This window comes from Balaenoptera physalus, assembly GCF_965194825.1.
Source record: "Balaenoptera physalus genome assembly, chromosome: 2".
NCBI lineage: Eukaryota > Metazoa > Chordata > Mammalia > Artiodactyla > Balaenopteridae > Balaenoptera > Balaenoptera physalus.
Window position 1 is genome coordinate 88,381,013 of NC_138883.1, and position 27,728 is coordinate 88,408,740.

The 27,728-nt window shown below is 41.9% G+C and overlaps 1 protein-coding gene and 1 long non-coding RNA gene across 4 annotated transcripts in view; one reads left to right on the forward strand and one right to left on the reverse strand.

The window, feature by feature from the left end:
• Nucleotides 1-27,728, forward strand: part of SLC28A2 (solute carrier family 28 member 2) — a 120,804-nt gene that overhangs the window by 69,577 nt on the left and 23,499 nt on the right. For all 3 annotated transcript variants that reach the window (XM_082450090.1, XM_082450089.1, XM_082450091.1), the window contains one exon: nucleotides 23,542-23,626. The gene's annotated coding sequence lies outside the window, so the exon portion shown is untranslated. The remainder of the gene's footprint in view (nucleotides 1-23,541; nucleotides 23,627-27,728) is intronic.
• The window catches only part of LOC309655218, a 39,098-nt gene continuing 24,717 nt past the window's right edge, over nucleotides 13,348-27,728 (reverse strand). The window contains exons 2-4 of the long non-coding RNA XR_014260660.1: nucleotides 19,050-22,147; nucleotides 16,581-18,720; nucleotides 13,348-16,257 (exon numbers count right to left, since the gene is read on the reverse strand). This is a non-coding gene — a long non-coding RNA (uncharacterized lncRNA). The remainder of the gene's footprint in view (nucleotides 16,258-16,580; nucleotides 18,721-19,049; nucleotides 22,148-27,728) is intronic.

Below are 27,728 nucleotides of genomic sequence, written 5' to 3' on the forward strand. Positions count from 1 at the left end.
AAGAACAGACCCTCAAAATGAGATTTTGGAGTTGAATAGCCCACCTATCTGAAGGCAATAGGAATGGTTTTCCTGATAGTAAGTGGGATAATAATTCCTGCTATGAAGTAGCATGGCATCACAGTTACTAAAGCTTTCATCTATAGTTAAGTGGGATGAGGTGCAGGTGGAAGATAAAGCACTGGGATACCAAGTGGATGCTGTACTTGATCGATACGGGAGAAAAGATAATGATAAGGATTGGGGAAGAGATTGGCTCCTTTTTTTTTGAAGTATAGTTGATTTTCAATGTTGTGCCAGTCTCTGCTGTACAGCAAAGTGACTCAGTTATACACATAGAGACATTCTTTTTATATATATATACTCTTTTCCACTATGGTTTATCCCAGGAGACTGGATACAGTTCCCTGTGCTATATAGTAGGACCTTGTTGTTTATCCATTCTAAATGTAATAGTTTGCATCTACCAACCCCAAACTACCGAGACTGGTTGCTTTTGACAGCACTGGAAGCCTTGCAAAAAGAAAACAATAGTTTGAAGCAGCTAATTGCCGAGGTAAGAACACTATGGAAGCCAGAGGACTTCTCTGGCAGCCACAAAGGAGACTCTGACCTCTTGCAGAGCAAGTGAGGCACTGTAGAAAATTAGGTTCAGGATCCAGAGTGGCAGAGCTGCAAAAGAGATTGAATGCATAGCTTCAACAGGTCAAAGACTTTTCCAGATAGGAAAAATGTGAGACCTTAAGACCTGGACAAGAAATATTTGGGTGGATGAGAGCCTCAGAACCTTGACCTCCCAATTGTCCCTAAATCTTCTTGGCCTGGAGAAGCAGTCCATTTCCTCTTGACTGAAGAAAACAGTCTCCCTTTACCTGGAGACTGTACATGAATGAAATATTAATAGATTCATTGCAGGATGACTCTTGTTTTCCTCCATTGCCCTTTTTTGCTTCCAGTCTGATAACCAGTGTCAGAGCTCTGCACACCCTAACCAGGGAAGTACAAGTCCTGCTCCAGAAGGAATTCGCCTACATTCTAAAAGAATTATAGAACCTGAGAATATGTGAGGATCAGAATAATATAGGAAGGAACTTGACAAAAGTCATGCAGAGCCGAATTTGAAAAGACTTTAGTTCTAGGTAGAATAAAAGATCAAGATAATCTCTGATGTCATTTTCTCTTGGAAAATGAAGGTTGTAGGAAAATAACCCAGGAGTGAATCCCCACCTAAACTGTGTTTAAATCTGTAACATTTCATTAATTCCATCATTCTGTAGATGGGTGTCTTAACTGACCTCCGAATGTATTCAGAAGTTGGCAGTTTACAGGACAACTTTGGCAAGCCTCATGCATCAATAGAGGCATTAGATAGCCAAGCCTCTAAACAAGGTAGATGGAGCCAGAGAACTCAAGACACAACTACTCTGAAGTTCTGCTTCTATTTCTCTAATCCCAGGCAGTGTGGAGTAGAGGAAATAAGACCAGACTTTAGTCAGGTAGCCTGGGACTTTAAAACCTGGCTCTGCCACCTACTGGTGACGTCGATTTTGCTCATTAGAAAACTGCAGTAATAATATGTACCGGCAGGGTGGCTGTGAGGATGAGTAACATCCCATCTGTGCGGAACCTGGGAGGAGGTGCTGAAGAAGAGGTAACTTATTTTTCCTGTTTTAAAATTCACTTAGAAATACAAGTGTCATCTCAAAGTCTATTTTTCTTTCCAAAGCAATTACTCCCCCAGACCTGTCTTTTCTTTAGTAGCTCTGTCATTCTTCCAGCCAGCCAGGCTGAAAACCTGTCATATTGGACTTCTCCTCATTCTTTATCTGCCTATTTTTAACCAGCCACAAGATCCTGCCCTTTTTCTTTCCTTCTTCTAGCATCCTTGTCTTATACTTCGGAATTCCCTACCTGGACAATTGCCATTGTCTTCTGGCTGGTCTCAGATACCACTTCACCAATGTCACTCCTTTGTGCCAAAATCTTCCATGGATCCTTATTAGCTATGGAATAAAGTCTCAGTTCCTTAGTATATATGAAAACCTTCCATAATCTGGCCATATGGTTGCCAGATTTAGCAAATAAAAATACATGGAGCCCAGTTAATTTTGAATTGTAGATAAACAACCAATTTTTTTGGTAAAAGTATGTCACATGCAATATTTGCGATGTATTTATAGTAGTAAATTTTTTGTTGTTCATCTGAAATTCAAATTTAACTGGGCATCATATATTTTATCAGGCAAACCCACTTGGCCCTAACTTTTCTCTCTTTGGTCCTATATCTCAATACTCTCCATGAATCTAGGCTACTCGTGGTCTGTCCTCAGGTTTCATGTTGCTCATGGCTTGTATTTTGGCCTCAGGTGCCCAAGGAGAATCAGAAAGATCTGATTTGGAACCTCTGCTTTCTTACTTACCAACCCTATGACTTTGGCAACTAATTTAACCTCCCGAACCTCAGATTTCTCATTACAAAATATGAGCCCTAATATTGACACATGAGGGAGTGATTGTGAGGATCAGACGAGCTGTGTAAAACCTGGAATTGTGGGGTCTACTGTATGTATTCAGCATGTTAGTTCATTGCTGTTGTTGCTAGGATTTCTGTAAGAGCAGAACTTAGCTCTTCAGGTCCTCAGTTGTACTGCTGGCCATGATTTGCAAGAAGCAGTGGGGTCTAGGTCACATTTGGAAGTTACAGAGGCTGGAGTGGATGTCAGAGTGATCTCTCCCGGGCACACTTGCCTTCCCACATCATACTCTGAGCCCAGCAGTGGGACTGAAGCAAGCTGTGCAGCAGGGGGGACCTGGGGACAGGGAGCCACTCCCCTCCCCTCCCACTCCTCTACCCCACAAAACCTTCTCTCCTCACCTTACTCCCTCTCAACCTGTATCCCATCACTCTCCTTGTCTGTTTATCGCCGAACGTCTTTTAAAGGTTCTTGCACTTGCTGTTTTCCGTTTCTACATATGAAGCTCAGTTGACACCCCAGTAACTCCTTTGCAACAGTGCTTTCAACCCTCTCCAGTCACCTCCTCATTGCCAAATTTGGTCTATTCTTTACTCCTGTATTTGGAACCGCTGACCACTCATCTTCCTGTGACCTCCGTGGCACTGACCTCTTCTGGTTCTCCTCCTACTTCTCCGATGGCTCCTTCTAAGTCTCTTCTGCCTGCTCCTTATGTATGACTCTTCCGAGCAGGATGGTAGTAGAGTATGCAAGCCTAGCATCTCCCTCCCCCAAGTCCACTGAAATAATCAATAGAGCAGGGAGACAGGGGGAAATAATTTATCACTACTGAAAACTAAGGTTGGAATCATCTATAAACTAAAAATCTGGAGGCATTTCTTCTAGCAATAATGATGGGCTTGGATTAAAAAGAGCCATTGAGGGCTTCCCTGGTGGCTCAGTGGTTAAGAATCCGCCTGCCAATGCAGGGGACATGGGTTCGAGCCCTGGTCCGGGAAGATCCCACGTGCCGTGGGGCAACTAAGCCCGTGTGCCACAACTACTGAGCCTGCGCTCTAGAGCCTGTGAGCCACAACTATTGAGCCTTCGTGCCACAACTGCTGAGCCCGTGTGCTACAGCTACTGAAGCCTGGGCACCTAGAGCCCGAGCTCCACAACAAGAGAAGCCACCGCAATGAGAAGCCCGCGCACCGCAATGAAGAGTAGCCCCCGCTCGCCGCAACTAGAGAAAGCCCGCGCGCAGCAACGAAGACCCAACACAGCCAAAAATTAAAAAAAAAATTAAAACAAAGAGCCAGTGAGGGCTGAGCGCCACCCTCCTTCACGAGGGAGGACGACTCATCTAAGACTGCCTGACTGCCTCCACCGTCACTCCCTGACCTGGCGAGGCAAGGGCAGCGCTGTTCTGGCAGAGAGGAGGTGAGGCGGGTCGGGGTGGCGGGGCTGCTGAGAGGCCCAGCACCAGGAGCACCTCTGGCCTCTGTGGACCTCTGACACTGTGCTCCACTGCTAGCTTGCAAGGACTGGCTTGCAAGCAGTAAACAGAGACTGAGCGCTGTGTGCGTAGAGGTCTGGGGGTCCTTTTACAGAGCATCATGGCCGTGTGGCTTAGGCTTCCTCCTCACTCACAGCCTTGGCTGGTGACCTCAGTACTCACTACCTCCAGTTGCGCCCAGCCTCGCCTCCAGATTCAGTCCCAGACCATCTGCTCTTTGCCCACGCCCACCCTCTATGCCTCTCCCCTGCCTTCTCTTGTTTCCCAACTCCCATTTGGCCTTTGGACCAACCCAATCCTTTCTGTAAGGGATGACGCTTCAGCTCAAGCACTTTAAAAAATGTATGGCTAAAGAGGCAGCACTATGGGCTGATTTTTTTAAAAAATTATTTATTTATTTATTTTTGGTTGTGTTGGGTCTTTGTTGCTGCGCGCGGGCTTTCTCTAGTTGCAGAGAGCAGGGGCTACTCTTTGTTGTGGCGCACAGGCTTCTCATCGCAGTGGCTTCTCTTGTTGCGGAGCTCGGGCTCTAGGTGCCCAGGCTTCAGTAGCTGTAGCACACGGGCTCAGTAGTTGTGGCACGAAGGCTCAATAGTTGTGGCTCATGGGCTCTAGAGCGCAGGCTCAGTAGTTGTGGTGCACGGGCTTAGTTGCTCTGCGACATGTGGAATCTTCCCGGACCAGGGCTCGAACCCGTGTCCCCTGCATTGGCAGGCGGATTCTTAACCACTGTGCCACCAGGGAAGTCCCTGGGCTGACTTTTAAATGCCCTCCTCCTTTATACTCTTCTCAGGAGGTAGAACACCAAACTCTTTGATACAATCTGGGCTCAAAAGAATATCCCTCAGACGAATATGATGCCACAGCAAAGTAATTTCAACAATTTTCTCACTTCAAGATATTTCCCCAAGGGCTCTCCCAGGTCATTAGGACACCATCTGGCTAGTAGTTTGATAAGGATAGATTGTGCTTTCCAAGATGAGGAAGTGAACTACAGCCAGCAGCAGAACAAAGAAATTTTACACCGTTTGAATTTCAAACAGTTTGTGAAAATGTAGCAGGTCTCTCTGGGGGGATAGCCAAATATAAAAGAAAGAAATCTTTGCCTCCCAGGAAATAAAATTCCATTGTTGAAGTTCTGCATGCAGTGAAGGAAAACTGGCAGTAAAAACAAACAAACAAAAAAACACCTTCCTTACCGGCCCAAGTTCAGGATCAACTGAATGACAAAGGAGTTGGTTAGCTGGATATTTTTTATATGAGAAAACATCTGCCATTCTTTTTAAATCCCATTCCCTGTCCCCCGCCTCCCCCAACCCAGTCTTGTCTTCCCTTTCGTTTTCTTTCCTCCTGGGCACGAAGGCAGTGAGCTGGGGACGGGGGCGGGGGTGAGCTGCGTGAGGTGGTGTGGCAGCTGCCCACCTGAACCCCAGGACACACACACTGAAGGGGAAAGGAAGGCCCTGTGCAGAGCATGTTGGTGTTGTGCCCACTGGTGCCCAAGAGCGAGGTGAGGAGACAAACAACAGTAGGGCTGGGAGGCTGTTTCCATTGAGCAAATAAGAAAATTCATTGAGCAAATAATTAAATATATTTGGGATTAGAGAGCCAGGTTTCTCACCATTGGAGAAGGGAAACATGGAAAGAGGCAAAGTTCAAAAGAACCCAGAGGTGTTGTAGTGGTTTTAGAAGTACTGGTACAAATTCATGGATATGTATATACATACATGCCTACTTATGTACATAGACCTCCTAGCTCTGTCCACTGAAAAAAGTCTGGAAGCAATGACACTCTGGAAGCAGTGAGCACATCTAGTAGCCAGATCTTGGTTTCCAAATACCACCCTTCTCTAAAATGCCAGGACTCCTTGAAAAAATGGTGATCCTGGAATATCTTGTTCCAGAAAGCAAGAAAATATTTACAGAATGATGGGGACATGTCAAAAGATCTTAGAAGCCCCTTGATGGAACTCCCATTGGCCAAACCTGGATCAATTTAAGCATGAAAATAATGATAGTAACTTACGATAATGAATGAATAAATGAATAGGAATTCATGAGTCCATACTAATATAAATAAATAAAGAGTAAATAAATAGGGAGGAGGGAAAGATCTTCTTTACAGTAGAATATCAAGTACTAAATGTAGCAGGAATGCTGGAAGTAGGAAATCACCATTTGGCAACGTTCATAGTAGTGGTTTATTGAGGTAAAGTTGTCAGTGAAGGCTAGGGCTATAACTGGAGGTTGATGGCATAATTTGGCAGCACATCTGCAGGAAATACTAATCAACATTTACAAAGGTGAATGGGGACCTCACAGGAGAGAAAACTGCAGACGTCAACACCACCAGGTGACTAAGGTTAACATCACCAGTCGGGGGGTGGATTGACAACGCAGGCCCCATCTCTACCCTAGAAAGTGCCCAGCATCATTTCTGAGGAATCCCTGACGAGAAAGCACACCTCCGGCGTGGTCAAGAGGAAACACCAAACTTAGATTAAGGATCATTTCTCCAGAGTGTAAGGTCTGTATCCCTTAAAAGTGTCACAGACATGAGGTAAAACTGTTGAGGGTGTGAAAGGCAGGGAAAAAGGGAGAACAGTTTCTGGCCAGAGGAGACAGAAGAGACGTGACCCCAGTGGCAGTGTGTTTTCCTGTGAGGGATAGTTGCCAGAAAGGAGGAAGAGGCATTATTGGGAGAGGTGGGGAAATGTGAGTTGGGACAGGATGGGGGTGGGAGTCTGTGAACTAAATGATGGTGTTGTATCAATGTTGATTTCCTAACTGGGAGGGTTTTATGGTAGTTGAGTAGCAAAGGGTCCTTAATTTGGGGAAATACACACTGAAGTATTTAGGGGTGTTGGGGTATCATGGATGTAACTTGTTCTCAAAAGGCTCAGAAAACAACTAATTATATATATACATACAATACACATACAGAAGGAGCAAATGTGATCAAATGTAACACCCCCTGGGTGAGGGGGATGTGGATATTCTTTGTACTGTACTTGCAATTTTTCTGAAAGTTTGAAAATAAATTTATATTTATTTTCGATAAATAAAATAAAGTTAGTAATTTATCAATTTCAAAAAAAAATCTTTAAGTTAATTAAAAGAGAATGTCAGCTTTTTTTCTTTTCCTTTTTTGACTGATGAAAGCTAAGTTGAAGAATGCACAGCCCTTTTCCACCCAGGACAAATAGCCAAGGACAACCTCAGGCCTTGCTCTGCAGGAACAGTCTCTTTACTCTACAGACTAAAATATCTGCATCCCGAGATTAGGCTGGGTCCCAAAGAGGAGGAAGTGAGAGGCTGAACCTCATATGCTGTGTCCCTTCTCCCAAACTCACCACTCACACAAGTCTCCTCCCAGCACATCCCCGAACACAAATACCCAAGGAGGAGTGAGGGAGGGAACCTCATTTAGCTGACGTCTCTCTACTTGGAAACACAAAGATTGAACATAAGTGTTATTCCTCAACAGCCTTGTTTTGAGGAGCCTCCTGTTTTTCAGGTGTTGGTGGGTTGCCCCGTGGGCTCCTCGATTACCTTGGGGGGCATGAACCCTGCAGTTGCCCAGAAATTCCTCTGCTCCAGTCTCACCACCCACTGAGACCAAGTGTGTTGATCTCAGCACGGGTGTGAATGCTCTTGCAGCTGGTGCTGCTTCTCTGCTATCTGCACGTGCTGTCAACTCTCAGGCAAGTGACTCTGTGCCAGGTGTGGAGTCAGAACCCCTTGGTGGTCTCCCCCAACCCAATTCTCACCCCAGGAAGACCTACTATTTTCCTGTTTCTCAGCCCACTTGGGCACCCTCTCCCAGGAAGTTAACTGGCTTGGGCAATAGCTGAGCCTGTCTACTGCGCCTCCTGAGTCGTTTTGGGATGTTTCAGTCTGACCAGGAAGTCACTTCCATCTTTCTTTTTCCATCTGCATATGCTGGGCCACCAAGGTCTGGGATGGGAGTCCTCCCAGACCCCATCCGGGCCTCCCCCTTCCTTAGAAATGGTTTTCTTCCCCTTCTGTTCTGCCAGCCATCTCCCCACTAGCGTCCAGTCAGCACATTTTAAGGGGTCTTTTTTTTTTCTTTTTTTTAAGTTTCATAGCATTCTCATTTTACAAATGAGGAAAGTGATGCTCAGAGAGGTTAAGATGCTTACCTAAGATCACCCAGCTGGGATGTGGTAGAGCCAGGACTTACACACACTCTAACTCCACAGGTGTGCCCTCCATCTCAATCAGCGAGGCCTTCAAGGTTCCACATTCACTGGTCTCCTGTCTCTTCTCCCACCACATCCCTCTGTCCTCCTGAGACTGCTGGTTAGTGCTCTCACTGGTGCGTTCATTCTTCTACCCACATCCATGCTATTTCCTAAGTCTGGAAGGACACTGTCTCATTCCCCATTTATAGAAATCTTACTCAGCTTTTAAAGCTTACTCAGCTCAAATATAAATTATCAGATTAGTTAGAACTGCAGAAGACTCAGGAGGAATAATGCTGAACTTAATAAAATCACAAGTGAACACGGACTTGTTTACCCAGTTCTACAATATTAAAGGAAGGGAATATGTGGTGGAGCTTCAAAAAGACATTTTGGGGGCGTGTAAGAGAGGATCACATGAAACGGTGAGTGGTAAAGTAGTGGAACCTGTTATTCCACAGGTGATAAAGCTGGAAGATCAACAGCTGACATTTATTGAGCATTAACTCCACGCTGGTTCCAGGAGACTAAATGAGCAGCTTAGTGTTTAATTGGAGAGACATGTGCTTAAGTACACAATTACAACGCAATGTGCCATGTGCTGTCATTTGGTACCATGAGAGTGTTGAGTAGGTCTAAAGAAACCAGGGAAGGCTTTATAGGTGATGCTGCACTTACAGTTGAAGGAACAGGAATTTCTCAGGTAGACGAGTGGGAACAGGGAGTAAGAAAGACATTGTAGGCAGATTGAGCAGCAGTGTAAAAGCATGGCAACATGAGAGAGTTTGAAGGGTTTGTGTTTGATATTGCTAGAGCAGAGTTCAGTGTGAAACTTGCGCGTGTGTATGTGTGTGTGAGTGTGAGATCGTCATGAAGTGTAGGTGGGTGAAAAGATTTCATGGAAATAAAGCCAGGAAGGTGGTGTAAGGTCTTATCATGAAGGGTTGATGTGAAAAGTTAAGGAGTTTAGCTTTTTCCTCTGTAATTTTGAATAGTTGCATGATCAGAGTTTCTTTTTGGAAAGATCGTTCTTGGTTGCCATGTGGATGCTGAATAAGAAGAGATGGTTGAGTCTAGAGGTAGAGTTTCTAACGAGAAGGCTACTGCAGTAGTTCAAGTGGTGACGAGGGCTGGTGTGGTAGACACTGGGGTGCCCTGCCCAGATCTCCTTGCACCGGGCTGGAGCCCCCAGCCCCGGCAGTGACTGTGGATGCTGATGGCTCACAGCTGCCTCTTTCTCCAGAGAATTACCCACCACTGACTGCAGCCACCTCACCCAGGAAGTTACGATGCCCCCACTTAACCACTACCTGTAGTCAATGACAGAGGGTGGAAACAAGAGATTGGCTACTGCTAATTAGAGGAGTGAGAAGGGAAGATGAGGAGAGGAAGGGAACTGGAATGTTCTCTAAATCTGGCTTGAGTCTTAAGGGGGGGCTGCTATTCATTTACTGAAATAGTTCTGGGGTGGGGGTAAGGGAGGAGATAGGCTAATTCCGTTTTGTCTTTGTTTGGTTTTTTTTTGGTCGCGCTGTATGGCATGTGGGATCTTAGTTCCACCTGCACCCCCTGCACCCCCAGAAGCACAGAGTCCTAACCACTGGACCACCAGGGAATTCCCCCATTTTGGACACTCTGGGTTGGAGATGCTGTGGGATACCCCGGGCATCCAGGTAGAGATGAAGAAGGCAGCTGGAGTTTAAAGTTCAGGATAGCAAATCAGAGTTGGAGACATAGATTTGGAACCAACAGCAAATAAGTGACAGTAACAATAGAGGTATTATGTTCTCAATCCTGGCTCCATGCAGGGAAAGTTACAAGATGCTCTCCTGTTGAATCTGTAGGTTAACATCAGGGAAGGCAATCTAGTTCTCCAATTTAGTCCTTTTGGTCCATTGTGAGAATTCTGAGCTGTACAATCTGGACCTGGCCTTTTTTTTTAAAAAATTCTTTTGTTCCTATTGTGGCTCTGTGTCATCATTAAGGCCAAATGTAGTAAAGAATAATATAAAAATAACCGACTTTTGTTCACGAGTTGTAGTCACATCACTTATATATATTATGCCAAAATGAAAAAAAAATACGAGTGAAAAATGAAAAAAAAGAAAAAAAAATGAAAAAATGAAAAAAATACAAGAGTGTTTCTTATTCTCTTCTTTCAGAGCCAGAATTGACTGTTTGCTAAAGCTCCATAATGAAGGCCATTAGCATCCAGAATCTGAAGGAAGGACAATTTTTACCCAATCAATTATACTAGACATTAAGCCTGAATTCTATCCTCTCTGCCCCAAAAGTAAAGAGCCCTGAGGATACCTAACTCAGCTTTTAGGATGGAGGCCACCAAAGAAATTACTTGGTAAAGCATGAACTAGTTGCAGCAAAGGTTGGGAAGTAAGTTTCCCAACAGGGGCAGAGTTAAGTATGAAGCATGGGAGAAGAAAGGAAGGAAATAGTTCTCCTAACACATCCTATAGAGTTCCTTACTGGTATAATTTGAAGTATGAAAGAGAAAATACATTTTTTATTCACTTATTCACTGCTGAAGTCCTCACCTCCAGCTACTTAGCATAACATATTGATACAGTCTCGTTGCTCTGTGGTAATCTGAACCACTATGTATTCCTTTGCCTTTTCATATGAGCACTTCTCTGAAGGGACCATCACTTTCCAGTCCCTAAGTGAAAAAGAGTTTAGGGTTTAAATAGGCCACTGTGAGACTGGTTCATTTCTTTACTATTCCTTATTCAAATTACCTTTTTGTTGGCAAAGTTAGTTGAGTTCCTGCTCTACAATCAACTTACCAAGATCTTTAATAGAAAATCTTAAATTTAGTCTGTTCACTGTATCCTAAAAATGAAAACTTACTGAACAATATTAGAAATTGACCATGGACCTTACCTGAACTTAGATTTGAAATAATAAATATTACCATAATATGATAATAAATTCAATCAAATAAATTCTTAACATTTTTGTTCCAGGTAGTCAGTCTATAAATTATATGACGTAATGTGGTATACATGTGTTATGGTGAGTAATGGAATCATGGTGAACGAGACCATGTATTGCGACCTTAGTAAGCACCAGGTGCTGTGCATGTCTTATATGTATTCTTCAAAAACCTGGGCTGTAGGTACTATTGTTCCCTTTTTACAAATAAGGAAACAGGCTGAGTGATTAACTTGCTAATATGTGGTATAGCTGGGATTTGATCCCAGGAGATCTGACTCTAAAACCTGCCTGCCTAACTGATTAAGTACAAAAAAAAGAATTACTAGATAGTGGCAGGGCCATGATTTTTTTTTTTTTTTAACCACACCAAAGTTTCCATGTCTTAAGTCTAAGCCTCTTCATACTTATCACAAGTTCAGTTATCTATACTGTATATAAATAGCGCATGTATCTACTTCTCTACCTCAAGTTCAGCTCCTCCATTTGGTCATAAAACACTTTAGTTTCAAGAAAATTTTATATTTTAGACTTCCCTGCTAAATTAGGAGTTAGGGAATGCTGACTTTACAGTTCTGACTGTAGCAGTAGATTTTGCTATGGCTACTGTGGAATAGGCAATTAGGCAAGGGTGAAAGTTGAGAAATAAAGCTGGAAATCTGACCACCTGTGTTCTAGTTTTAGTTCACTTATTAAGCTGATCATGGGCAAGATACTTAACCTCCCTGTAACTTAGTTTCCTCATTTGTAAAATGGAGATAATATGCATCTACCTTACAGAGAAATTAGCTAATTCTTATAAAGCGTCTATAATAGTGTCTGTGGCACAGTAAGTTTGGAGTGTTAGCTACTATTATCATCATGGAGCTCAGTCCATGGCTATGAATCAGTTTGTTGGACTTCTTTAAAAGTTGGGCCAACACACACGAACATGGAGACAATTTGGAGAGGAAGGGCAGGCTTTCTAATTCTGACTCGTCTCCTGTGTAAAGCAAATCTGGGTGCAGCTCTCCTCGCAAGGAAACAGGACCTTACTAAAAACACCCCCGGTAGAACAGACTGAAAGGTTGGAAGAGGAACAACGAGCCTTGTCCGGACCTTGGCAGGCTGGACACGTCGGTTGGGTGGAAAGAGCTGCCAGTCCTGGGAGGCGCACCCTGGGGACCAATCGCTCTCGGACTGCGCCTTCAGGGGGCGGGAGAATCGGGACGTCCACGCGCGTTGGGCGGGGCCTCTGTGGCGCTCGCAATTCTGCCTTCAATCCTCCGTGGGTCGGCGGGTCGCGGTCGGCTGCAGCAAGGTGAGCGCGGGAAAGCAGCGTGTACGGGTGGTAAAGGAAAGAGGGGGAGGCTACGACCGTAGAAAATGGGAAATAGGAAACGATGGGAAAGAAAAAGAGGGTGGGAGTTTGGGAGGGTCCGGAGAAATGGGGAGAGGGAGGGAGTGAGGGAGGGATGGGGACCGGGCGGCGTGGTGAGACCACCTGGACGCGGAAGGGAGAGTGCAGACGGGGCGTTGAAAGGGGAATGGGAAGAGTAGGATAACCCACCTTACGGAATGCCCTAGGAGTTCATTCCGAGTGAGGCAGTAAAGCAAAGCCTGGAAGAGAGCTGTCATATGATCACCAACCTAGCCACACTTTCTGCCGCACTCGGCATGCAAATTACCCGGTGAGTGCAGAAGTGCTGTCTGGCCTTTTAAGACGAGGCTGATAATGGGACTTTTCCTAGGTTCCTTTGACTGGGACTGCCATTCTACTCAAAGCATTGGACTAACAGATCAACAGATTCGACCTCTAAGTCACTGCAAGATTACCCCTCACATCCTCTAGTTTTGAGAAAGGAGCATCTTTTCTTACCTCTTCCTTTACAGGATACCTGACACTTTGACTCCTCCGACACATTGTCTAACGTATACTCCCGGAAGACAGTTTCTACTGATTTATCTGCCACCTTTCTGAAAATTTTTCTTTCGTTGACTTTTATGTTAGACTATTTTCTGTACATCCTCCCAGCCCGCCGCCGCCTAAGAAACCCACCCTGATCGTGTAGACTTACAGACTGGTACGGCAGGTTTGGGACTTTTGAGATAATCAAGTGGGGACCCCTCATTTTTTAGGTAAAAACAAAACAAAACAAAAACAAAACCCCCAGAAAACAAAAATAACAGAGACTCGGAAAGGTGAACGTGACATGTATTGCGACCTTAGTAAGCACCAGGTGCTGTGCATGTCTTATATGTATTCTTCAAAAACCTGGGCTGTAGGTACTATTGTTCCCTTTTTACAAATAAGGAAACAGGCTGAGTGATTAACTTGCTAATATGTGGTATAGCTGGGATTTGATCCCAGGAGATCTGACTCTAAAACCTGCCTGCCTAACTGATTAAGTACAAAAAAAAAGAATTACTAGATAGTGGCAGGGCCGTGATTTTTTTTTTTTTTTAACCACACCAAAGTTTCCATGTCTTAAGTCTAAGGCTCTTCATACTTATCACAAGTTCAGTTATCTATACTATATATAAATGGCCCATGTATCTACTTTGCTACCTCAAGTTCAGTTCCTCCATTTGGTCATAAAACACTTTAGTTTCAAGAAAATTTTATATTTTAGGCTTCCCTGCTAAATTAGGAGTTAGGGAATGCTGACTTTACAGTTCTGACTGTAGCAGTAGATTTTGCTATGGCTGCTGTGGAATAGGCAATTAGGCAAGGGTGAAAGTTGAGAAATAAAGCTGGAAATTATTGGAATGACAATTGCTGGCACTTCAGGGTTTAATCTATTAGGTTCCCTTCTACTCAAGGCCGTCAGGTTTTAGGAATGGCTTAGGCAGGCTTTAAATGTATAAGTGTCCTCTTATACTGTAGCTACTAACTTCTATTTAAATTGAATATCATGAAGCTGGAGTTGTCCATCTTCCTATTACCATTTTTTCCTGCATGTGCAACTCTTGACGTGATGAGCAGTGCCATGATTTCTGGCATCTCTTGATATCATGGAATAATCTCAAATCCTTATCACCTAGAATTTGTCCTTTTCGTACTATTCATTGCCTTTTTATTATTTGTTCTTTTTTCTATTTATAATTAGATAGCTTATTTTTTCAGGAGCAAACATCAGTCATGAAACAGCCATCCACCATTTTAATTCCCAGAAATTGGCATGAGATATATATATATATATATGTCCATATATATGCCATATAGATAAAAAATATATACCTTCTCTATATATATTAAAAATATATATTTGTTTTAAATTATATAATTTTTATATAATTTAAGTCCCAGAAATTGGCATTTTATACGTAATTACCATATATATACCATATTTTAAAAAATATTAATATTATATATTAATATATATTAATATTATATATTTAAATATTATATATGTGTTATAATTATATAATACCTGAATTAATGTTTATTGTAAAAAATTAAAACAAGAGATGTATATAGAGTAAATGAGAAAATCCTTTTTTTTACCCTATCCTTGTATCCCACTTATTTTCCTGAAATAATCACTGTTAATAATTTGGTGTATTCCATATCGTCTGTACATTTACACAGGTGTGGGGGGGTGGGTATGTGCATACACATACACACAGAGGTTTTTAAAAAACATAAATGAGACACTGTATCCAGCTAGGGTCTCAGTCAAGAGACAGAAACCACACATCAAATAGAGTAAGTTTGACATAGAGAATTATTAACTAGTAATAGGGAATTAACTACTAAGGGGTGAAGAGAACTCAAAGAATTCGATAGCCGATAAAGGGAGCAGCCACTTCCTCCAGGGTTGAGGCAAAGCATTCAAGGAAGGAAGGAATTTGGAAGAGGCCCTCTTTTCCTCCAAGACTGATAATTGGACTGTATGGGAGAGTATGGGACGGTTTATGTCACTGGATGACAAAGTTTGCTTAGTTGCTGCCCACTGAAGGGCTGGCATGCAGGAAACTGGATGTGCTGGAATGCCGAGTTGGAGGGCTGATGAAACTCTCCAGGAAGCCATCACGATTCTGGGAAGCTGCTCACAGGGATGCTGAGGGAACTCAGTGGGAAGACACCCACAGGGGTGCTGTTGAAACTTGATGGTAGGCAAGCACCCAGGCACGGAGAAGCCTACCCGTTCCTCATCAGAGTTCCTCCGGCGCCCTCTACTGGTAGAGGTTAAAATCATATCAGAGGGCAAAGGAAAAATGCTTACAAAGTCCAGGATCACAAAACGGGCAAAGAAGGGTAGATTTGGAGCTAAGGAGCAATAAACTACCTGGCACAGATTCACAACTTACTTTTTTTCACTTAACATCTTAGAGAATTCTCCATTTGATATATACAGCTGTATCTTATTCTTTTTAATGATTACATAATATTCCATGTGACTTAATTTCATTCCTTGATAGATATTTGGGTTATTTTCAGTTTTTCACTGCTGGGTGAGCATTCTTATACACATCACTTTGTGTATGTGGCAACTATATCTTTAGGATTAGTTTCTAGAAGTGGAATTGCTGGATCAAGGATATACATGTTTAAACCTTTATAAATATAATACAAATTGATTTTTCACCAGTTGTGCATGATAATGCTGCTTCAGTCAAACTTTTAACAAAATGGATATCATAAATGTTTTATTTTTTGCCAATCTAATGGGTAGAAATGATGTTGTTGTTTTAATTTGTATTTTCTTGATTCTTAATGAGATTAAGCATCTTTTCATATGTTTTTGGCCATTTGTTTTTCTCATTCTGCAAGCATTGTTTTTTTAAATTACAGAATAATTTTTATAATAATTCAGTGTCAAAGTATATAAAGTGAAAATGATAGTGGTTAACATGTAATGAGCATTAACTATGTGCCAGGCACTATTCTGCGGGCATATTAACTTAAGCACAGTCTGTCAATCATTACCACGTGAGGTAACCGCTGTTGACAGTTGTGTGTGTGGTCTTCTAGACTTTATTCTAGGCTAACACAAACATATGTATTTATAGAACTTGTTCCTTGGGACTTTTCGTTTGCTTTGGTTTTACAAAAATGGTAACTCTTGTGCATATATTGTTCTACATTATGCTTTTTTCCCCACTTAGTTATGTTTTGGACCTCTTTCAAAGCCAATATGTAAAAATCTGCCTCACCCTTTTATTTATTTATTTAAAATTTTTTTAAATTAATTAATTAATTTATTTTTGGCTGTGTTGGGTCTTCGTTTCTGTGCGAGGGCTTTCTCTAGTTGTGGCAATCGGGGGCCACTCTTCATCGCGGTGTGCGGGCCTCTCACTATCGCGGCCTCTCTTGTTGCGGAGCACGGGCTCCAGACGCGCAGGCTCAATAGTTGTGGCTCACGGGCCTAGTTGCTTCGCGGCATGTGGGATCTTCCCAGACCAGGGCTCGAACCCGTGTCCCCTGCATTAGCAGGCAGATTCTCAACCACTGCACCACCAGGGAAGCCCTACCTCACCCTTTTAAATGTCTTCATAATATCTCATTGTATGGAAGTACCGTAAATTATCCTTTTCCATTCTGGTAGATATTCACTTTGATTCAATTTTTTTCTTTTGCTAAAAGAATCAGCGCTGCAATAAACCTTTGTATGCATACCTTTATACACTCATTAGGTTAACCTTTCAACACTATTTTCTGAGAATTAAAATGTTAGATTACTGCTTTGTGAATCCTCACATCTTCCAGTCTGTCCACTGTAGTTCAACTCACAGAGCTCCAATGCATATGTACTGTAGTATGTGTATATACTGTACAGTATATACACAATGTGTAGTTGTAATATAATCAAGGTTTCCTCACAAATTACTTAGATAGATGTAGGTTTTAAAGCTTGAATAGTCTCTGTTAGGTATTCAGTGTCTTCTTATCTTTTATTACGATATCCTGACCATAGGTCCTGATCCTCAGGGTAATAGTTTTTCTTTTCTAGTCTTCCCTGTATCCACTTTTAAACCATTCTGAGATATCTCTGTCAAATTCCCTTGTTCTCAGAAATGCAGGGTTCTTCCCTATCTCTATTCCCTCTAGGTTTCTTGCCCTTCAGTATCTTAGTGAGTCTTATGATAATCACTCGTCTCACCTATTCCACCAGCATTCCCAGAGCTCTGCCAATGAGAAAATCCTTGCATTTGCTTTTTTGGTGATTATGTACACTCTGCTCCCTTTTTTTGAGCTAAGAATGTTCATATCCATCATTGTTTCCAGGGTGAAATTCTCAGATTTATAATTCCTTGTTTTGATTTTCTTTGTATTTGTGTCACTATGCTTTTTCCTATCTTACTCCTAAGGCCTTTTTGGTGGGTCTTTCAGCATCTCCCCCTTTTTTTAATTGAGGTGAAATTCACATAATAAAATTAACCAGTTTAAAGTATACAAATCAGTGACATTTAGAACATTCACAATATCATTCAGTCACCACTTCCATCAAGTTCCAAAACGTTTTCATTAACCCACCCCAAACAGATAACCCCATACGCATTAAGCAGTCATTCTTCACTCTTTCTTCCTCCAAGTTCCTGACAACTCCAGACTGTTTTCTGTCTCTATGGATTTACTTATTATGGGTATTTCACAGAAGTAAAATCATGTGATCTTTTTTGTCTGGCTTAAACTAAGCATAATGTTTTCGAGGTTCCTCCACGTTGTATCATGTATCAGTGCTTCATTTCTCTTTATGGCTGAATAAAATTCCATTGTGCGTATGTGTGTACCATAACTTGTTTATCCATTCATCTGTTGACGGACATTTGGACTGTTTCCACCGTTCAGCTTTGTGAATAATGCTGCTGTGAACATTCATTTACATGTACTTGCTTGAGTCCCTGTTTTCAATTCCTCTGTATACAGTATACCTAGGGGTAGAATAGCTGGGTCGTATGGTAATCCTATGTTTAACTTTTTGAGGAACCACCAAATTGTTTTTTGTGGCAGGTGCACCATTTTACATTTCCGTCAGCAACGCACAAGGGTTCCAATTTCTCCAATCCTTTCCAACACTTATTTCCACTTTTCAAATATAGTCATCCTAATGGACTTAAAGTGTTATCTCGTGGTTTTGATTTGCATTTCCTTAATGATTAATGATACTGAGCACCTTTTCATGTGCCTGTTGTCCATTGGTTAATTTTTTTAAATTAATTAATTTATTTATTTTTGCTGCGTTGGATCTTCATTACTGCGTGCGGGCTTTCTCTCTTTGTGGCGAGTAGGGGCTACTCTTCGTTGCAGTGTGCGGGCTTCTCATTGGGGTGGCTTGTCTTTGTTGAGGAGCATGGGCTCTAGGCGTGCGGGCTTCAGTAGCTGTGGCACGCGGACTCAGTAGTTGTGGCTCGCAGGCTCTAGAGCGCAGGCTCAGTAGTTGTGCCCCACGGGCTTAGTTGCTCCACAGCATGTGGGATCTTCCCAGACCAGGGCTCGAATTCGTGTCCCCTGCATTAGCAGGCGGATTCTTAACCACTGCGTCACCAGGGAAATCCCAGTATAATTTGTTTGAAGACATGTCTATTCAAGTTATTTGCCCATTTTTACTTCGGGTTGTTTATCTTTTTGTCGTTGAGTTGTAAGAGTTCTTTATACATTCTGAATACTAGACTCTTTTTTTTTTTTTTTATATTCATTTTTAATTATTTAATTATTTATTTATTTATTTATTTTTGGCTGTGTTGGGTCTTCGTTTCTGTGCGAGGGCTTTCTCCAGTTGCGGCGAGCGGGGGCCACTCTTCATCGCGGTGCGCGGGCCTCTCACTATCGCGGCCTCTCTTGTTGCGGAGCACAGGCTCCAGACGCGCAGGCTCAGTAGTTGTGGCTCACGGGCCTAGTTGCTCCGCGGCATGTGGGATCTTCCCAGACCAGGGCTCGAACCCGTGTCCCCTGCATTAGCAGGCAGATTCTCAACCACTGCGCCACCAGGGAAGCCCGACTCTTTTTTTTTTAATATTTATTTATTTGGTTGTGTCGGGTCTTAGTTGCAGCAGGTGGGCTCCTTAGTCACGACTCAAGGGCTCCTTAGTTGCAGCATGCGGGCTCCTTAGTTGTGGCAGGAGAACTCTTATTTGCGACATGCATGTGGGATCTAGTTCCCTGACCAGGGACTGAACCCAGGCCCCCTGCATTGGGAGTGTGGAGTCTTAACCACTGTACCACCAGGGAAGCCCCTAGACTCTATATTAGTCATGTGATTTGCAAATATTTTCTCTTATTCTATGGGTTGTCTTTCTCATTTTCCTGATAATGTCCTTTGATGAACAAGTTTTCAATCTTGATAAAGTCTAATTTATTCATTTTTCTTTTGTTGCTTGTGCTTTTTGTGTCATATCTAAGAATCCATTCTGATTCCAAGGTCCTGAAGATTTACCCACATGTATCCTTCTAAGAGTTTTATAGTTTTATCTCTTATATTTAGGCTGTTGATCCATTTTGAGTTAATTTTGATATATCATATGAAGTAGGAGTGTGGGTATCCAGTTGTCCCAGCACCATTTATGGAAGAGACTATTCTTTCCTTGTCAAATAGTCTTGGCATGCTTGTTGAAAATCAATTGGCCATAGATGTATGGGTTTATTTCTGGACTCTCAGTTATATTCCATTGGTCTATATGTCTATCCTATGCCAGTACCACACTGTTCTAGGTTACCATAGCCATATAGTAAGTTTGGAAATTGGAGAGGGAGTCCTCCAACTTTGTTCTTCTTTCTCAGTATTGTTTTGGCTGATCAAGGTCCTTTGCATTTCGCTATGAATTTTAGAAGATTGGCTTTTCCATTTCTTTAAAAAACTTCTTCTTCTTCTTTTTTAGTATTGTCTCTTCCTCCCTCAGTTTATCCTTATAATTGATACCAAAGTTTCCTACGTTATCTTTCTTTTCACGCCTTTCTGATACCATTTCAGTACCTAAAGCCTGATGGTAGGTCCCTGTTGCATTCTGGATCAAGAATAAGTTTGCTGTAGGCTCCCTCAACTTCTCTTTTATTCCACTCCTGCTGCTTTTTAAAATGTATAAATAAATAAGTCCTCAGGTTTAGTTATTAAAATATTTTTTCATCTACTCTGTGTCAAAATGAGTATTTCTTATCATATAAATAGTTCCTCAAATTTTGCTTTTTCCATAAAGCCTTCCCAGACTGATTATTGGGAGGAAAAAAAGCTAATTACCTCTCTTCTCCTAATGCATTTGGACATGAGATTCCTAAGTTGTACTTGCTCCAGTATCATTCCCAACTATGTTCACTCTTGCCTTAACAAAAATGCACTTAAAATCACAGTATTTAGTGTTGGAGGGAACCTTAGGAATATAATGCAGACTCCTAGTTAAAAGTGGTTGAATGAACACATTCATTTATCTCTGCTGCCTATCCAAAGTCTTCTAAAGGAATAAGTTCAAAATGCATAAACCCACAAGACAAAGAACCTGGGTGAGCAGATGACAGCAACCACATTTTGGAAGAGTGGAAACTGACTTAGCAGAGTAGTAATTCACTAAGCTATTAGTGGGGAAGCCATAACAAGACAATTTTTAGAACCCCCAGGAAAGATTAGGTGGTGGAGATACTAGATGTCTCTGAAAGGGGGAGTGTGAGCGAGACAAAAAAATAAGAGGCATAGCTGAGGACAGACGTACTGTAATGAAAATTAGAATCAAGTAAATCTCAGTATTGGATGGTGATATCTCAGCCCCCTTCTGCAACACAGCTCTGAGAACGCGGGCAACCAGGCTTGTTCCATGCCTTCCTTGACCCACAGGCAATTGGATAATTCCTCAGTGGGAAAACTTTCCAGCCCAAGAGGGGTAAAACCCTGCAGTCCTCATACGATCACCCTGCACTGACCGGCCCGGCCTTCTACCCTGCCTCACCCCTGCTTTTGGTCTCATTGCTCCTCACGGACAGCCAAGGCTCACCCTCAGACAATCCAGGAAAGCCCCAGCATGAAAGACAGACACCAAAAGGAACTCAGAGGACATTGAGGCAATGAAGCTGGCAGGGAAACTTGTTTTAAAAAATTCTATTTTCTGTCCTTGTTGATACCCTTGTCCCCCCAAAGAAAGAAGGCTTTAAAAAGGAGCTTTCAGAAGAAAAAAGACTCATAAATTGAAGATACTATAGTAGAAGTGAAAAATTCAACAGAAAGGAAGGAAAATAAGGTGAGGAGACCCCTGAGAACTGAAACCATCTGTACCCACACAGCTTATTGTTTGCATTTACAAGACTTACTATTCCACTCATCTCAAGTGTAACTTTATTATTACAGGGAACTTTTTCCCAAGGCAATGACAGATGTAAATAATTTTGTTTATTCTGGGAATGTCCTTCCCCCAAACCCATTTAAATGCTGAGCTTACCGATAGATAGCATCAAGGAACAGTTTACTCCCCTAGACTCTTTGAATCTGCGTCTCAAAATCCTTCCTTGCTGGGACCACCAACACTAAACTATTATTCTTGTCCAATCCTAATCAAGCCCTAGCATTGAAAGACCTGCCCTAAACCAGGTTGCAAAACCTCAGAAATAACTAAGCTTTGCCCTCCCCCCTCCAAGAGGCTAAGGCTCCGTCAAGTTAGTGCTGTCCCTTCCTTCAGTAAGAATAAACTCCGCTTTATTGTTTTTAAAAAAATTTATTTATTTTTATTTTTTAGTATTTGGCTGCGTTGGGTCTTTGTTGCTGTGCGCAGGCTTTCTCTAGTTGCGTCGAGTGGGGACTACTCTTCGTTGCGGTGCGCAGGCTTCTCATTGTGGTGGCTTCTCGTTGCGGAGCACGGGCTCTAGTCTCACGGGCTTCAGTAGTTGTGGCACATGGACTCAGTAGTTGTGGCTCGCGGGCTCTAGAGCGCAGGCTCAGTAGTTGTGGCGCACGGGCTTAGTTGCTCCATGACATGTGGAATCTTCCCAGACCAGGGCTCGAACCCGTGTCCCCTGCATTGGCAGGCGGATTCTTAAGTACTGCGCCACCAGGGAAGTCCCTCAGCTTTGTTTTGCCAAAGGTTGTTTTGGAGATATGTTGGTGGAGCCAGAAATATCGTCTCTATAAAAGTAGTACAAAAAAGAGAGGAGGAACATGGGAGAAAAAGGATAAGAAAGTTAAAAGCCAATTCAGGAGATCTAACATCCAAATTATAAGAATTCCCAAAAGAGAAAATGGGGAGAAAAATATCAATGAAATAATTCAAGAAAATGCCCTAGAACTGAAGGACATATGTTTCCAGAATAGAAGGCATGATGGATAAAAAGAGACTCATACCAAGGTTAAAATCATTGTTAAATTTCAGAAAAATTGAGACAATTAGTAGGCAGAGGGAAAAGTTCTTGGTTGCCTGCAGATTAATATTATTGCCCCCAGATGGCAGTAATGCCTCAAAAGGTCTAAGATTGTTTTGTTTTGTTTTCTTTATAAAATGTCATCTCTTTCCAAAGCATTAGGAAGAGGCAGGCTCTGTCTGGATTCTTTCAGAGCTCACTCTGATTTTTTCCTAAAAGACTCTGCTAAAAGATCACCGTACAATGAAGGAAGGAAGTAAAAAGACAGTTCTCTTTGAGGAATGGCTCATGTGGCTCTGAGGGAAAAAAGACTCTTAAGAGAATGGACTCTGAACCTTACTTGTCTGTGTGGACAGGAGGACTTCTATCATTCATTTATCCTCTCAAGTCTTATTGATGCCTACTGTATGCCAGGTACTGTGCTAGGCACCAGGAATACCCCAGTAAAAAAAAATCAGAAGGGGTCTTTGTCTTCACGGAGCTTACATTCTGAGGGGAGAAATAGCCAATAAACAAGTTAAATCACATATGTATCTGAGGAATTTGATAGAGGTCAGGGTAGAAGCAAGCACACCAGCTTGGAAGCTAATGCAGTTGTCTGCGTGGGAGATATGCATGACTTGGGTTACAGTACTGGTAGGGGAGAGAGAAGTAAGCAAATTCAAGATGGACTGGAGGGTAGAGTTGACAGGACTTGGTCATGGTCTGGACTTGGTCATTGTCTAGAGCAGATGTGTTAAAGTGTCCAGATAGAGCAAGTGGCTGGGAGGATGGGTTGCCATTTTCTCAGGTGCAGAAAGCGTGGAGAGAAAGAGGTTTTGGAGGAGGGGATGGTGGTTAGAATCAAGAATTCAGTGAGGAATATTAATTAAGTTAGTCTTTCTCCCCAGGCATTCACGTTCTGGTAGATGTCACTGATCCAGGCTAAGATGGGGTTTGCTTTGATTACTGCCCAAATAGGATGGCTTGGTCTGGCATATTTGTTTTAAATTGGCTCACAGTTAGTGTTCATTAAGTTAAAATTTGCTTTAACTCAGTCTCCCACGGAGCAAGAGCAAAATCAGCTGAAATTTGCTGGGTTTTTTTCCCTGAGGTCTGCATTTGAGAGTTAAAGAGCATGCCAGAGCACCTTTTACATTTTATTTTTTGTACTCTGTTCAGAAATGGCACACAATCTCAAAGACAAGAAGCTTCTAGAAAATGCAAGACCAGTTGTGTTGGTGGATCCTTGCGTTAGTATGTACAGGTAAGATCCTGAGTGTGATTCTGAGATGTCAGAGATGAAAACGTCTTCCATTGACTCTGAGGATAGAGACCTTTGTCTTACTTTGTCCCCAGCGTAGTGCCTGATACAAATGTACCCAGTAAATATGTATTGAATTGAAGCCACTCCATCTGGATTTTTTTTCGAAGCCTCCAGACCCAAGTTAAACTCTCCATAGGACTTGAAATAGCTCATATTACCTGTTTCCCAAAAAGCTGTTACATGGGAGGAGGTGCCTCTCCAGACTCATCATGGCTTAGGACCACATCACCCGGTGTGTTAGGAAAAGACACATCTCCTTCCTTGTTCCTATAACCCCCCTCCATGGGAATATTTTGCCATCATCAACACAGTGTTAAGGCAGAATTTTAAAATCAACTTAGCCCTGAACATCTGTGTTATCATTTGTAACCTGGAGGTTGAGTAGTTCTGTACTGTGCCCATAGTCAACAGTTAGTTACCTCAGTCACCTTCTTTGATTCCCTCCTTACATTCTCTTTACACCTTTGGATTGTGCTTTTCTGAGGGTAAGAATTGTATATTTTATTTTTATATTTTTATTTTTTAATTAATTTTTATTGGAGTGTAGTTGATTTACAATGTTGTGTTAGTTTCTGCTGTATGGCGAAGTGAATCAGTTATACATCTATCCACTCTTTTCTAGATTCTATTCCCATGTAGGTAGAATCGTATCTTTTTAAGCTTTATGCTTTCATACAATTTAGAACAGTGCTTTGTAGACTTGTGGGTGTGAAGGAGTGGCCTAGGAGAGCTTTAGCTTCCCCCACCGATTTGTATAAAACCCACAACTGCCCTCCAGAATGAGAATTCATATGTAAGAAGAAAAACGTTTGTAAATTATAAATAAGAGCATCTTTAGAAAACACGTTATTTTTATTGTTGTGTAATATGCATTGGAGGTAAAAAGAGTGCGCTAACTACCCAAAAGCAGCACTCAGTTAAGACAAGTCCTCCAACTTCCCTTCCGGCCAGATAGCTACCCCTGTTTCCCAGCTAAAAAATCTGACACTCCCACTGCTCAAGAGATTTATTAACAGCTGTTGTTTAAGAGAGGGAGCCAATGCCCAGCAGAGCATTCCCCTGTGAGCTGTCTCTCTCTCTGGGCTTTTCTTCTCCCTCTCCCATTAGGTTATGTTGTTTTTCTGCTGTGGACTGTATTTTGGATTTTCAGGAGTCCTTATTTATCTGTATGTGTGTGATTCTTGTTTTCCTGATCCAAAGCTTTTTATGTAATACACTTTTGGGGGAAGTGACATGTCTAAAGTCCTGTGAAAATTCCCCTTGAATGTCTGCCTGAAATGGTAAGGAAAAAGTTCTGCTGTTTCTGGAAGGCAGACTTTGTTATAAGTTCTTTCAAAGCAACACAGATGTGGGATATTTAAACAAAGTGAAATTCTGGGAAGCTTTTTGTGTAGCAGATTTGGGGAGGGTAGTCTGGAAACATCATACTTACAGTTACACCTCAATCTAAATAATAAAATGTGTAAAGTAGTTTTCCTATATATTATTTTCTCCCAATTCAGAAGACTATTCCGAGGCTCAGGTTTTTTTCATAAAAATGATAACTGCTTGATAGACAGTATAATCAGTCAAAAAAACGAAATTAGAGGTTTAAATATTGAAAAGGAGGTGGCAAAATTATCATTAGTTGCCGATGACATTATAATGTACCTGGAAAACCTAAGGGAATCAACTTAAAAGTTATTAGAAATAATAGGAACATTCAATAAGGTAGCCATTACAAAATAAATGTACAAAAATCAATAATAGTCTTATATTCCAACAAAAACCAACTCAAAACTATCATAGGTAAAATTATAATCACAAATCAAAACTATAATAACAGCAAACTCCTAACAGAAAGTACGCATGACCTAGATGAAGAAAAATATAAAACTTAATAGAGGATATAAAAAAGCTTACTGGGCTTCCCTGGTGGCGCAGTGGTTGAGAATTTGCCTGCCAATGCACGGGACACGGGTTCGAGCCCTGGTCTGGGAAGATCCCACATGCCGCGGAGCAACTAGGCCCGTGAGCCACAATTACTGAGCCTGCGCGTCTGGAGCTTGTGCTCTGCAACAAGAGAGGCCGCGATAATGAGAGGCCCGCGCACCGCGATGAAGAGTGGCCCCCGCTTGCCACAACTGGAGAAAGCCCTCGCACAGAAACGAAGACCCAACACAGCCATAAATAAATAAATAAAAATTAAAAAAAAAAAAAAAAAAGCTTACTGAGAACACTCCATACTATAAATATATCCATTTCCCTTGCATTCATGTGTAGATTTAATGAAATCTCAACAAAAACTATAACTGATTTCTTTTTTTGGAATGTGACTTGATTTTCAGTTTCACTGAAACAGTGACTGTGAAATTGATCAGCCAAAAAAAAAAGTGTTGTATGGGAAGACTTAGCTCTGGTAGCCAACCTATAAGACAGACCCCAGTGATCACTGTCTGCCTCTTGGCTTTCATACCCTTGTGTATTCCCCTCCTATATTGTACCAGGGTAGGGCTGCCAGATAAAATATAGAATTCTCAGTTAAATTTGAACTTCAGACAAACAATGCATAATTTTAAAATGTTGCACAGGGCATACTTACATAGGCATACCTTATTTTATTGTGCTTTGCTTTATTGTACTTCACAGATACTGTGTTTTTTACTAATTAAAGGTTTGTGATAACCCTGTGTTGAACAGTCCTGTTGGTGCCATTTTTCCAAGAGCATTTGCTCATATTGTGTCTCTGTGTCACATTTTGGTAATTCTCACAGTATTTCAAACTTTTTCATTTTTATTATACCTGTTATGGTGATCTGTGATCAGTGATCTTTGATGTTACTATTATAATTGTTCTGGGGCGCCACAAGCTGCACTTATATAAGATGGCAAACTTAGTTGATAAATGTGTGTGTTCTGACTGCTCTACCCAGCGGCTGTTCCCCCATCTCTCTCTCTGTCTCCTTGGGCCTCCCTATTCCCTGAGACACAACAATATTGAGATTAGGCCAATCAATAACCCTACAGTGGCCTCTGAGTGTTCAAGTGAAAGGAAGAGTTGCACATCTCTCACTTTAAATCAAAGGCTGGAAATGATTGAGCTTAGTGAGGAAGGCAGTCAAAAGCCCAGATAGACTTGAAAGCTAGGCCTCTTGCACCAAACAGTTAGCTAAGTTATGAATGCAAAGGAAAAGTTCTTGAAGGAAATTAAAAGTGTTACTGTAGTGAATACACAAATGATAAGAAAGCAAAACAGCCTTACTGATGATAGAGAGAAAGTTTTATTGGTCCAGATAGAAGATCAAACCAGCCCCAACATTCCCTTCAGCCAAAGCCTAATCCAGAGCAAGGCCCTAACACTGTTCAATTCTGTGAAGGCTGAGAGAGTGAGGAAGCTACAGAAGAAAAGTTTGAAGCCAGTCAAGGTTGGTTCATGAGGTTTAAGGAAAGAAGCTATCTCCATAACATAAAAGTGCAAGGTAAAGCAGCAAGGGCTGATGTAGAAGCTGCAGCAAGTTATTCAGAAGATCTAGCTAAGCTAACTAATGAAGGTGGCTACACTAAGCAACAGAGTTCAATGTAGATGAAACAGCTTTATATTGGAAGAAGATGCTCTCTATGACTTTCATAGCTAGAGAGGAGAAGTCAATATCTGGCTTCAAAGATTCAAAGGACAAGCTGATTCTCTTGTTAGGGGCTAATGCAGCTGGTGACTTTAAGTTAAAGCTAATACTCATTTACCATTCTGAAAATCTTAGGGCCCTTAAGAATTATGCTAAATCTACTCTGCCTGTGCTGTGTAAATGGAACAACAAAGCCTGGATGGCATCACATCAGTTGACCACATGTTTTACTGAATATTTTGAGCCCACTGTTGAGACCTACTGCTCAGAACAAAAGATTCATTTCAAAATATTACTTTTATTGACAATGGACCCAGTCAGCCAAGAGCTCTGATGGAGATGTACAACAAGATTCATGTGTTTTTTTTGGTTTTTGTTTTGGCTGCACCGAGTGGCATGTGAGATCTTAGTTCCCTGACCAGAGATCAAACCCGTGCCCT